Genomic DNA, 13,281 nt, shown 5'->3' with positions numbered 1-13,281 from the left:
GCAATCCTAATATTCTGCGAACTGTCAAGTGAGTTCTGGGTAATTAAAGACTGTCCTGTGCATAGAGTTTTTAAGGCATTTTATCCCCGCAGGGTTCAGTGGCCTTTGAGAATGAGGGACTTTGTTGACAAATCCACCTCCCAAATTGTGCAACATTAATGAGAACCCTGAGCAGTACACTTTCACATTCTAATGTGGGTGGTACTTAGAAAAACAACTCACCAAAACAAAACACTGAATATGATTGATGCTGACTTTAAAAGGTCCTCCACCTGTGGACTGGAATATGCATCACTCAGAAAACATAATAATTAGCAGGGCTGAAAGACCACGGCCATAGCCGGTGACCTTCTGAAATCAAAACCTCAGTGATTATCTGGAAATTAAGAGAAAAGCGCACACCCCTTTCAGCTGTTCAAATTCAGGCTCCCAATGCTGTGTACCTGTGTCAGTGAGCTTCACAGTTCCTTCTAGAATTCTCTGAAAATGTGTGCTCTGGAGAGTCCAGCCTAGGAATCTGGAGTTTTGTTTCTTAATTAGTAACTTATGTGATATTTTCTGTGTGGCATAAAGTTTCTGGTTTTTTTTTAATTTCTATTATGCTTCCTTTCAGAATCTTTATTTAAAGATTTACTTTTGTGTTATGTGTATGTGTTTTGTCTATGTGTATGTATATAGACAGTGTATTAAAGATTTATATTTGTTTTATGTGTATGTGTTTTGTTGATGTATATGTATGTACACCGTGAATGTGCAGTGACCTAGATGGCCAGAAGAGGGCATCATATCCTCTGGAAATGGAGTTGCACATGGGAGCTCTAGTATTAGACTCCAAGTGAGAGCTAGGGACTGAACTTGGGTCCTCTGGGAGAGCAGCCAGTGTTCTTAACTGCCCCTTTCAGTATCTTTTGTAAATTGTTATGGATCATCTTTTCCTCTTGAAGGAAATTCCTTATATACCTCCAGGATAGTTTACTAGATCAACAGAGCATCTTCAATAAAGACAGTATGCAGAGAACGCTGAATGTTAAAACCTAATGGGATCCATCCTTTGTGATGTCTTTCTCAATATCAAATCATATACGTGTGTGATGCTGCTAGCATGTCTCCCTGCTTTGCATAAACAATATTCATCCAGGATTAACACGAGATTATCAGCCGTCTTTTCCAGCGTTTTAGGTACATGCCCACAGAGTACACTGGGGGAACCTTACTGGTGTGTTTGAATTACAGAACCAGGACAAACAGCATCAACAACACTGGTGGAAAAGGATGCTCTCTGCTCAGTCCTTCCACCGTGCCTGCTTCCCATTTCTTCACTGATGGCAGAAATGCTGACTTAGAGTCACTCAGGAGTAAGAGCGAGTCAATTGAATACTTTAAAAAAGTCAAATGACAGAGTGAGTCTTCGTAATTTAATAACAGCTGCTCAAGAGCTGCCCTCTTTGTCAGCAATTATTTGTAATTAAGAGCCTCTTCCCATCAAAGGAAATAATGGACGAGGCACTGACCGGAAGTCCCGAGGAGGCTGCACATGAGTGGGCCATTGCTTCGTTCCCCATCTGTTTTTTAGAACAGCAAAGTAGCAGAGAAGCAAGCCTAGCAGTGCAAACTGAGGGGAACCACCAGAGCTGACCGGCCTCCACAGAACTTTCTGCAGTCGGTATATGGAAATCCCAGTCATGTGTCTGCCCAGTGGAAGACACTGTGCCCAGTGACTCCACAAATGAGATGACATTCTGCACAATGAAGTCGAACCACTGGGATTCACTAGTAATATATATCTACTTCCTAAATTTTAAACATTATAAACCAGAATAACATTTTACTTTCTTTTATTTGTGTGTGTGTGTGTGTGTGTGTGTGTGCATATGCATGACCAATCGACATCTTTTCCTGTCAGCTAGGCTGGCTGGAAAGTGAGGATCCACCAGCTCCTGACCCCCAAGCCCTTGGGTTAAAACATGTCAAACTCGAGTCCTCGCATTTGTGCGGCAAACCCTTCACTCACTGAGCTAGCCCCAGCCCCCAATGGTCATTTTTAATATAATAAAATTCTCCAACTCATACAATGGGAATGATTCACACTGATTATGAGCCGATAGAAAAGTGGGGAAAGTGTTATATTCAATTCATAAGAGGAGGAAATCAAATAGGAAGTAAACAAAGATGTTGAATTTTGGAAGTAATTGAGTAGTGCAGCTTAGACATGGAGTTGTAGTTCCTTGAGAAAATTGGCAGAAGCTGAAACCAGCTGTGCAGATGGCTGGAAAGATTGCCGTGAAATGGAGTCCCTGACCTCTTGTCCATGGTGCGATCTTTTGCCCCATACCAGGGTATGTCTATATGTGTGTGCAGTACCTAGGGATGCCAGAAGAGGGCACTAGATCCCTTATAGCTAGAATTAAAAATGGCTATAAACTGCTGTGTGGGTCCTGGGAACTTAACCCAAGTTCTCTATAGGAGCAGTGAGACCTCTTAACTGTTATGCTTTTCTTCAGCCCTAGTATTTTATATTTATATTTATATTATATATTTATATATTATATATTTATTCTCCAGCCCTATATATTTTAAATGACTCCAATAGTGAGAAAGTATTTAATCAGCTATTAATAGAATAAACATTTGCTTATATTAATATTTCTAGCTTTAAGGATGTATTGCTCACGAATCTTGAGCAATACATTAAATCACTAAAGGTGTTATTGCTGCTGCTGCTGCTGCTGTGGGGGGTGGTGCATAAATCAGCAGGTAAAGTACTCGCTATACAAGAAAGAGGACTTGAATTTGGATACCCAGCACCCTCGCCAACTGGGCGTCTTGACTGATGAGCCACTGCAATCCCCGCATGGGGAGTGTAGGAAAGCAGGCCCGCAGGGCTTCGTGGCCACACACTCTGAGTTAGTGAGTTCCAAGTTCAGTGAGAGACCATGTGAGAAAATAAGGTGGAGAATGATGGAGGAAGACATCGAACCCTTAACCTTCCCAGGCTCTCACATGGCCGGGGCACATATGCACAAATGCACACATGAGGCACAAGAGTGTCTCATTCAGAGTGGAAGAATATATAGGAAATAGAACTTGGGGATTTGGGGACTGTATCACCACACACACACACACACACACACACACACACACACTTGTATGTGTGCGTACCTGTATGAATTTGTATCTCCCATATAAACAAAAATGCCCTGTGAGATCAGAAGTGGGTCCTTGTGTGTGTTGGGAACTAAATAAACCCAGGTCCACTGCAAGAACAGTAAACCCTTAACTCTGAGCCTTCTCTCCATACTTACATCACATTTAAAATCTTTCTTTTGCACGTTATACCTACTTACCTTTAATGAACATGTACTTTTCACCTTAAGAAAACTGCCCATTCCTTTTAAAACTTAGGGCATCAATGTGGTGGTCTTTGCATGGTGTTTTATTAGTTGGGGTTGTTACTCCTGCATAGACCCCTTATCTGGAGTCTTTGTTCTGATTTGTTAGGAGAAACTCTAAAGGAATTAAAGTTGGCAATTTGGGTGGATAGAAGTGGTCTGTGTGGGACGATACCGGCTCCAGTGTTTCCTCTGCGCTTACTGTGTCAGTGGTAAATCAGGGGACACGGGTCTCCTGGGGCAGTGTGCTGTAGTATTGATTTGCATCTTAGAGTTCGCCAACCAGTGACTGCATTTAGGTTTGCCTTGGTTATACTTAAGCCGTGGAAAATATTAGGAGTTAAAAAAAGGCCATGCAGCTTGAAAAGGAACTTCCAGATTCTGTCATAGAATGCAGGTTTCAGGGCTCATGGTCGTCACCCTGTGATAACGGTTACTTTAAACTCTATGCCAACATCCTTTCTTGTTCTTTAAGGAGAGCAAGTATCTCCTTGTTGGGAGCTTTTGTGTTCATACCTTCAAAGATGAGGGGGAGGGCTATGCTTATCCATGGCCATAAGGACACATGTTTTGAATGTAGTTAGGGTTTGTGCTGATTTAGTAGTTGTCTTTGTAGGTTCTCTTCCAAGGCCTATGACTTCACTAGCCCTGTGTAGCTGGCTAGGTTTCAGGTACCAGACTTGATTTCCCTCATGCATGTATATACATGTATGGTATATACAGCAACCAGTGAAAGAGTCCATGGATTGAAAGCAAGCGAGGGAGATGTATGGGCAGCTTTGGAGGGAGGAAAGGGAAGGGGAAATGATGTGATTATTTTATAATCTCAGAAAATTAAAGCAATAGTTAAATGTATTTACATGCACAGTTCAGTCTCAAGAAACCATCCAGCTTTTATCCCCGTCTTTATTTCATCACATTCATAACCAAATACCTCAACAATGAAAGTGTCCATGGCAGGGAAATGACCAAGGAGACAGATTGATTCTTTCGAATGAAGCGGATTTATTTTGAAAGTATGCTTGATAGGCCGATCGATGAGCGCCACAGTGTGATTTAAAGAAACTCCTTTTGGACATGAGCTCTGTCTCTGCCGCCGCTGGGCACAGCTGGGATGGACAGCTACAAACCAGGAGGCTTGATGCACAGACATATGGCCGGTTGCTTTTGCCTAGTCACCGGTACCTGGCAGAGAAACGCAAGGCAGGAAGATTTGATTTTTCACTCACCATCAGAAGGCTCGGTCCCTAGTCTCCTGCCTTCATGTTTCTGGGCCTGGAGTAGTGCAGAGCATTTCAGGGACAAGAAACAGAGTCTGAAGAAGGTACCAGGAAGGAGGTGGACTGTCCAGATCAGGATCCATGAGACCCCCTTCCTCCACATTGATCCTAGCTTCTAGAATCTCCACAACCTTCAAATATAGACCCCAGCCTGGGACCCCATTTCATAGCCAAACCATAATAGATGATTTTGTTTTATTTTGAACTTTTAACGAGTGTTGATATTAACATTTCTAGATAAACATTTTATATTTAAAGTGGGAATTAATTATCAATAGCAAAAATACATTGTAAAGATATTCATTCTCACAATTTATATATACACACACTCGTATATATATGATTATGCACACATAGAAATATATAAAGCCTAATTATTTTGGAAAGGAATAAAACTCACAGAAGCAGTCCAGCTCAGATGAACCTTTGAAGAGACCCTGCAGAGTACATACAGGTCTCAAGAGAAGGCACAGCAGACGAAGGCATTTGCCACCAACCCTGATGACCTGAATTCTATCCTGAAAGTCACACGATCGAAGGGAAGAACTGGCTCCTGCCAGTTAGTCTCTGGCTTCCACATGTGCCCCGTGTTTCCCGTACACATACATGCAAAAACAGATAAGAAAATGCAAAGGGAAAGAAGCCAATACAGAGCAAATATATGCTTTAACACTGTGGACTACAGAAGATCAGGGTAAAGTGACCTTGAGACTTGGTTAAAATCAGAGCAAATCTTAACCTTTTAAAAACCATCTTAGGAGTTAGAGAGGTAGCTCAGAGAGTCAAAAGCTTTTGTCGCTCTTTTGAGGGACCTTAGCTTGGTTCCTGGCACCCACACTGGGTGGCTTATGACTGCCTCTAACACCAGCTCAGGGTGTCGTTAACGCCCCCTCTGGCCGCTGCAGGCACCTGCACACAAGCACCTTCCCTGTAGGTAAGTACATCCTGTTCTTATTGTTTGCTTTATCCCCTCGGTCTCCCTTTGTTCTATGAGTACTGCTATTTGAAAGATAGACACACTCATCTCAAAATACCTATGCTACATTAAAAATCAGGCCTCCAGACTGTTTGTCAAGCAGAAATAATCCAGCTATTTCTGGTGTAGAAAGTTTTCAGAATAACATCATTTGCCCAGAAGCTGTTTCCAACCTACTAACTCCTGGAATTAGGATCTAAAAGTTCTAGAAGATTGGCAGTTATATAGCTGCTGGAAAGCGCCACGGAGCAAGAACATGGGTAGAAGTGAAATCTGATTTCTAATTGTTTCTGATGTGGATGTGTCTATTTGAGTCTACGGCACATGGCTGTAAGTACCCGTGGAGGCCAAAAGAGGGCATCGATTCCCTGAAGCTGGAGTCACACATTGTGAGCCTACTAGTGTGGGTGCTGGGAACTGAACCTGGATCTTCTGGAAGAGCAACATGCGAGTTTATAGCCATGAAACCATCTCTCCAGCCCCAGGATTGTCATTTCTCTGAGGCAGTTAGTTTCTGCCCTGAGAAAACAGAGAGGCTGTGCCTGGAAATGTCACTGGAAGTTGGTCTTAATGAAAAGCATACCCAATGACACCATGGTGCCCCAAAGTTCTTTGATGTGTTGTTGCCTTTTGAATGTCAGTTTGCCATAACCTGGAGTCCTGGGAAAGGGGTCTCAGCAGAGTAGTTGTCTTTATCAGGTTGTATTGGGGGCACGGTGTCAGGGATGGTCTTGGGACTGTATATATAGGAATTTTTATAGAAAGACTGACTGTGGGTGAACCTGTCCCTAGGCAGGGGTCATGAACTCTCTCTATAGGACAGGAGACAGCTAGACGGCAGCAAGTAGACAGCATGGGGATATCTGCATCCCCTAGGTCTTGACTGTGTGTGTGATGCCGAACATTTCTGCCTTGACTTTCCCAAAGGGTTGGTCTGTAACAGACTTGTAAAGCAAATAAACCCTTTCCTCCCCCCTGCACTTCTTTCTGCCTCTGTTCTTGCCGGAGCCACAGATGTGTAACTAGACTGTAGGCCTCTTCCTCTGCCTTCTTCACCTCTACTGCCTGCTTGAACACCCCCTCAGCTTGGGGCTCCATAGCACAGAAGCAAAGATCAGCTTGTTCTGCCTTGGTTCATCTTTTTCACAGTACTTTATGAGATACGTCAGAAGTGTGTTCCCCGGTGGTGTGTGGACGGTGGTCCTGTCTCAAGTGTCCCCCGCTCTGAGCATCTGGGTCCAGTGTTGAAGCCAAAGTTGTGTCAAGAATCCAGTGAGAAAACAGGAAGCGGAAACATTCCTGTGTGTTAGAGTTTAATGTTCACTAAATACACAGTTGTATGAACCTCCCCCCCCCCCCCCGCCATGTGGAGGGCATTGGGCAATCAACAGCCTCTTCTCATAATGTCCCTATGACAGAAAAAGTTGGACACCACCAAACTGGTTCCCTCTGTGTTGCCAATGAGTACTCTGGGCTTACTTATAGAGCACAGATAAGGGCTTATGGGTAGGAGTGTGGGTGACCTTAAAGCTGCGATACCGGAAATTCTGCATGCAACATGGATGGACAATGGCCTTCCCATGGCTCTGTGGATGGAGGCTTACCCCTTCCGTCAATGCTCCCAGGCTCTATGTTCTAACTCCTCCATGAGATCCAAGGCCACATTAAGTAAGGGTAGAATTGCATGCAACAGTCTGGGATGGGAGCCTGGATACTCAGGCGAGGGTCCTATGACAGTCCCACCCCCTCCTCTTACTGGGGATGACAGCAGACTGCAAGCCCAGCTGTGATGATCTTTCGCAAGGGAATGCAGCTGAACTCCCATCGATAGCATCTTCTGGATCGGGGGTGGTCCCGTAAAATAGATACAACAAGCCAAATGTGATTTCCTAAGAATTAGAATGTCCTAAGGTGTGGGATAGTCAAAGTGCATCTGTCTTTCCAGTAAAAGGCAGAGCCCCGAGGTGGAGCCCTCATATCCAGAGGCTTCTTCATGGGATTGCCTCAGGAGGGTACCCTTTGCCGCATCTCAAGTATTTGGTTCCATGTTTGGTTGTGGTGTATTGAATGTCTCTCTTTCAGAGACTATCATCTTTAGTTCAGGTCCTCGTGGAATCGAGAAGAAACCCAGCAGTAGGCGATAGTACTTGAGAAACATGGTTTTAGGGTGTGCAGTTCCTCCGTGATGTTCCGGGATGCTCAACTGGAGCACGGACCAGATCAGATTGGTCTGGGGTGTGCCTCTGAGGTCTTTTTTGCTGATGATGTAGGAAGGTCCAGGACTCTGTGGGTGATACCCTTCCCAGGCAGGTGAGGGTATGCTGTTGATAAAAGCCCGCCAGCCGAGCAAGCCAGAAAGCAGCATTTCTCCCCGGTATCTGTTTCGAGTCCTGCCTTGAGTTCCTGCCTCTGCTCCCGTGATGATGGACTGTAAAGTGTGAGGGGAGACTGCGCCTTTCCTCTTCGAGTTCGCTTCAGTCAGGGTGTCATCACAGCAGCCAAAGCCACCTCGACTTTGGGTCTCCTGCTCTGTGCAGGTGGAAAACGGTGTGCCGTGAATGCTTCCTGATGACCCAGGGAAAAGGACCTTAGCCCTCTGCTTTAGTGTGATGACAGGTCTTTTTTTTTTCTTGGTTGAGGGCTGTTTTGAAAGAGTTAAAAAACAAACCCTTGATGCCTACAATGAGTAGTGTATTGCAGAATTGTGGCTTAGAGTCATAGTTACTTAGAAAAAGCCAGCTCCTCTGACAAGTCATTCCGCCCCTGCATAGCCAGTTAATAGCTCCAGCCTATGGATCACCCGGCTCAGCGGGATCCTCGTTCTTCTGTTCCTAACATCTTAGTGTCAAATAGGAAGTTCCACAGCCAAAGACACAAACACTGATGTTTACCGCCTCTGTGCTGTTTTTGGTTTTGTTTTGTTTTGTTTTGTGGGGATCAACTTGACACAGCTAATCTCGTCTCAGGAGAGGGAACCTCAATTGAGAACATAGGTCTATAACACTGGCCTGTAGGCAAGTCTGTTGGAAACTTCCTTGGTTTCTGATTGATGCTGGAGAGGGAGTCCCCTCTTCTGGGATGTGCCACTCTGGGCAGGCAGTCTTATGGGAAAGCTACGCAAACTGAGGCATTGGACAATTAAATTAAATGAACCCCAAGTTCATATATGGAAAATTAAGAGTCGCAGGCTTGATTTTTTTTTATCTGTACTTGATGTGGGATTCCCCTCTGTATGCTATGAAGATGTTTTATTACCATTGGCTAATAAAGAAGCTGCTTTGGCCTATGGCAGGGCAGAACATAGCAAGTCAGGAAATCCAAGCAAGGATAGAGGAGGCAAGACGGCAGAGTCAGGGAGACGCCATGTAGCTACCAAAGACGCAAGATGCAAGGTAACAAACCACGAGCTTGTGATAAAATATGAAATCATAGAAGTAGGTTAATTTAAGATGTAAGAGCTAGCTAGGAATATGGCTGAGCCATTGGCCAAACAGTATTTTAATTAATATAGTTTCTGTGTTATTATTTGGGTCTGGGGCATATTCTCTACTTACATATTCCATTTTCCTAGTATGTACATTTTAATAGTGTACTGTTTAATCAACCTCAATTTTAAGGAAGTTATTATTTAAATATAATTTCCCCAAAGGCTATTCTTACCACTTCTTTTATATTTATTGTTTTCTTTTTTTTTTCTTTCTTTCCTTTTCTCTCTCTCTCTCTCTCTCTCTCTCCTTGGTGATGGTAGTATTTTGGGTTTGGTCTTGTTTAGATTATTGTGACAGGATTTTTTATTTGGTGCAGGCTAGCCTGGTTCTTGCCATCCTCATGCCTCAGCATCCCTTGAGACGTTCTGTTAGAATTGTAGCGCCATCATCAGAGTGAGATGAGAAATAACAAAAATGTGCGAGCCAGTTCCTCATTCCATGTGTACTCTTCACAGCATTAGGACAGAAGATTTTTCCTTTTTATTATTATTTATTTATTCATTCTAAACCATCGCCCTTATAATCTGCTGCAGTGTTCATACCCTGAAGACATGGAGAGAAGCATATTGGTAGGGCTATATTTGCATACTTCTGGCCAGCACAGCTCCTATTGACTGGTCACACAGCTGGGCACTTTGATTTGTGTTCCCATGAACTTATTTTCCATGTAACAATTCTGGTGTGGTGGGTACTGGATTACCACAAAGTCAATGAAAGGACCTAAGGTTGCATAATGAGTGAAATCAGGATTGCAGTCCTGTTTGCATTCCCCAATCGATTGACCTTGGCTTCCTCGGGGTCTTCTAGCCCACCTTCCTGCACTGGTAATGCTTGTTTCTTGGGTACGGTTTTACTCCTTGCCTCCTTCTCACCCCCCTGCCACACCATCCTCATCCATTTCCGGTCCCTCCCGAGAGTAATGTGTGCAGCAGTGAGGCTGGATGCTTGGCTTATCTTTCCCATAAGTCTTATTTCTGTGCCTTTGTTTTGGGACCTATAATTCTATTCAAACCTTTCACCCCTTACTCTCAACACCACTTGTTCATTTCCAACCCTCCCTTTGAAGTCAAAATCCAAAGACATGTCCTTTATAAAGAGCAATGACCTCCTGTGAAGATTTTTTTTTATAGAATTATAAACTCTGTATACAAGCTGACCTTAGACAGTATTCAGGCTGCCTCAGCCTCCCTATACCTCATGGCAGACATCACCAGCTTTGTGGTCCTTCACCCAACCAGAATGTTTTCCCTAGTGGTCATCCATTAGTTAGCAAGCCAATCATATTCATTGTTGGAAATGAATATTTAGAAGGTTTTTCTTTTTAATAAGTCACATTTTTCTTCCCTCTAACTGCCTGCCATTGATCTGAGCTGTTTCTTTTAATCCATCTCATCGATTGCGTTCCATTCAGCACTCTGTACTGTGTTAATGGTGTGAGTCTCAAAATTCTGTCTCCACCAACTCTGAAAACTCCCTTTAGTTGAGAATCATGGCTTAGCCGGACAGTGGTGGTGCACACCTTTAATCCCAGTACACTGGAGGCAGAGCAGTCATATTTCTGAGTCAGAGGCTAGCCTCATCTACAGAGTGAGTTCCAATTCAGGCGGGGCTGCGCAGAGAAGCCAAGCCCTGTCCGAAAACAAAGAAACCAAAGAATCCTGACTTATCCCTCTGTGCCTTACATACGTAGTACAGAACAGACATGTGGCCGGTCTTTAATAAACAGCACACTAAAGTGTGTCAAAAGACAGTGTGTGAGTGTATGTGGATGTGTTTCCTCTTTCTCAATATACCAACATGATCACATAGTAATTGTGAACAATAGTTCACACCCAGCACTAACAGCGACCACTGATTTGCTATGTAACCCACAACTTTACAAAACCTATTTCCTCCTCTTCTCTCCCTCGGTTCCTCTCTCCTCCACGCCTTCTCTTTCTCCTTTCTGCCTCACCTCTATTCCTTCTCAGCACATGCATGTCTACCACACAGCATACCCTCAAACCTCAGTTCCTCCAATGTCCAGTAATAGCTGTTTTCTTGGAACCATCTCTCTTTATATTTGACTCTGAATTTATGATCTTCCTGCCTTGGGTGGGGACTGGGAGTAAACCATGCTATAGCCGCTGGCTTCCAGAATGTTTCAAACCTCGCTTTCTTAATAAAAGTTTCAGAAACACTCACCTGCTTCCTTCAAGAAACACCGTCAGAAGACAAGTCCCCCTGTGCTCAGAATGGAAACCCACACAGGCAGAGGGGGTGAGAGTCGGGATGCGGACTCAGCCATCCCCAACTGCTGTCGCGTGTGGCCAGTCTTGGACAACTTCTGAAAACACTTTTTGCACGGTTTTACCATCTCTGAAATTGAATAATAGTACCTATTTCACAGAGATCTGAGCATTAACTGAATTAATGTATATAAAGCACAGAGGACACACATCTAGACTTCAATAAATGTTATTATTGCAAAAAGCACTCTCAGAGCAGTAGAACAATCCCTTATCGTGGAGCCGGTGCGGGAAATGGCTCTAATGATTGTCCAGTAATCAGTCACTCGCCTTTGGTTTCCACAGTTCCTCAGACCTTTATTTCCTTTAAGAGAAAGTCTTAGAATTTTTCTTTTTAGCACAACATCCAGAAAAGCTTTGCTCTGTGAGAGTGCTTTGCTCTTGAATAAAAGTCCCCTGTTTTTCTGAAAAATGTTTGGTACAAAATGGCCAGGAGCCTCTCCTCTTCAGCGTGACCTTCCCGTCTGTCTCATTGCTGGAGATCTTAAATTCACTGAGAAATGCAAAGGTAGTCTGGCTGCCAAGTCACAGCGATATAGTAACGCAACGATTCAGGGCAGTACAGAATTTTGCAAGTGATTTATTATTTATTGTGCTACGTTAAATGAGAAGGGTTACTAAGCAAGAGCTACTCTGCGAAGTGAGCCGTGTGTCACATCTTTTCTTTCATCGAGGACACTGGATACATTTAGGGGACCTTGAGAGGCCATGGGCATGCCGAGTGTGTCTTTCAGAATGAGTTCTAAAGTACTGTCAAATAAAGCTGGGCACGGTGGTGCATGCATGTAGTCTTAGCACTTGGGAGGTGGAGACAAGATCAGGGGTTCAAGGTCTTCCTCGGCTACATAGGGCATGTGAGGTTAGCCTGGGCTATGTGAGATCCTGTCTCATAAAGCGAGCTTATGAACAAACTAACTAAATGAGATAAAGTACCCTGGGCCTCCAAGAGCAGGATTAAAAGTGTTACCCGTTGGGGCTAGAGATAACTCAGTAGTTAAAAACGCTTGCTGCTCTCACGAAGCACCCAAGTTCAGTTTCCCAAAACTATGTAGAACGGCTCATAACTGCCAGCAACCTCAGCTCTAGGACTCCCATTCTCTCTTCTGGCCTTGGTGTCACCAGCAACAGACAGACAGACAGACAGACACAAACATACGTGCACACACACACACGTTATATATCTTGTGTGTTATGTCATGAACAGAAGAAAACACCTTCAAAAATTTTGACTTTTCTTAACTACAAAGCATGAGAATACACAAGAGTACGATGTTATGTCCTGTGATGTGGATTAGTGAAATACTGTTTCTTCCTCCGGCCTTTCTTTACTCTTCAGTCCGCTTTGAACATCCCATGTGTCTTCAGGGAAGAAATATTTAAAAATCTAGCTCCACTTAAGCAGCGTGCACATGTGTCTGCGTGTCTGCCCATGCCAAAGCAGGCAGCCCAAACCTGGAGCAGCCCTTCCCTTCCGCTCAGCCTGCCCTCATGAAGGGTTAACGAGAAGTCTATTGTACTCTGAAAGCCCAGTGGGCTCTTTCAGGAGACTCTAAACAATGGGCTCAGCGAGGCTGTTCTGTCTAATTACTCAAAGACAGGGATGTTAAAGAGGAATTAATGACAGTTGACAAGTGCAATTCATAATTACAGCGAAGCCGGGAGTCATGCAGCAGGCAGATGACAATAACTGGGTGGCGGTACATGGCAGCGTGCATGTGTGGCTGGTGCTCTCTGTGTGAGTTTAAAGTGAGAGGCTTTGTGTCTGTCGCCTGGTCACACTTCACGCTGCCAGGGCAGAAACAAATTCATCCACTCCAAGGCTCTCTCTGTGTCTCTCGCTCTCTCTCGCTCTGTTTCCCT

Source organism: Microtus oregoni, unplaced genomic scaffold (assembly GCF_018167655.1).
Source record: "Microtus oregoni isolate MIOR12 unplaced genomic scaffold, Mior012 000002F_ref0000024, whole genome shotgun sequence".
NCBI lineage: Eukaryota > Metazoa > Chordata > Mammalia > Rodentia > Cricetidae > Microtus > Microtus oregoni.
This window is presented reverse-complemented; position numbering follows the sequence as displayed.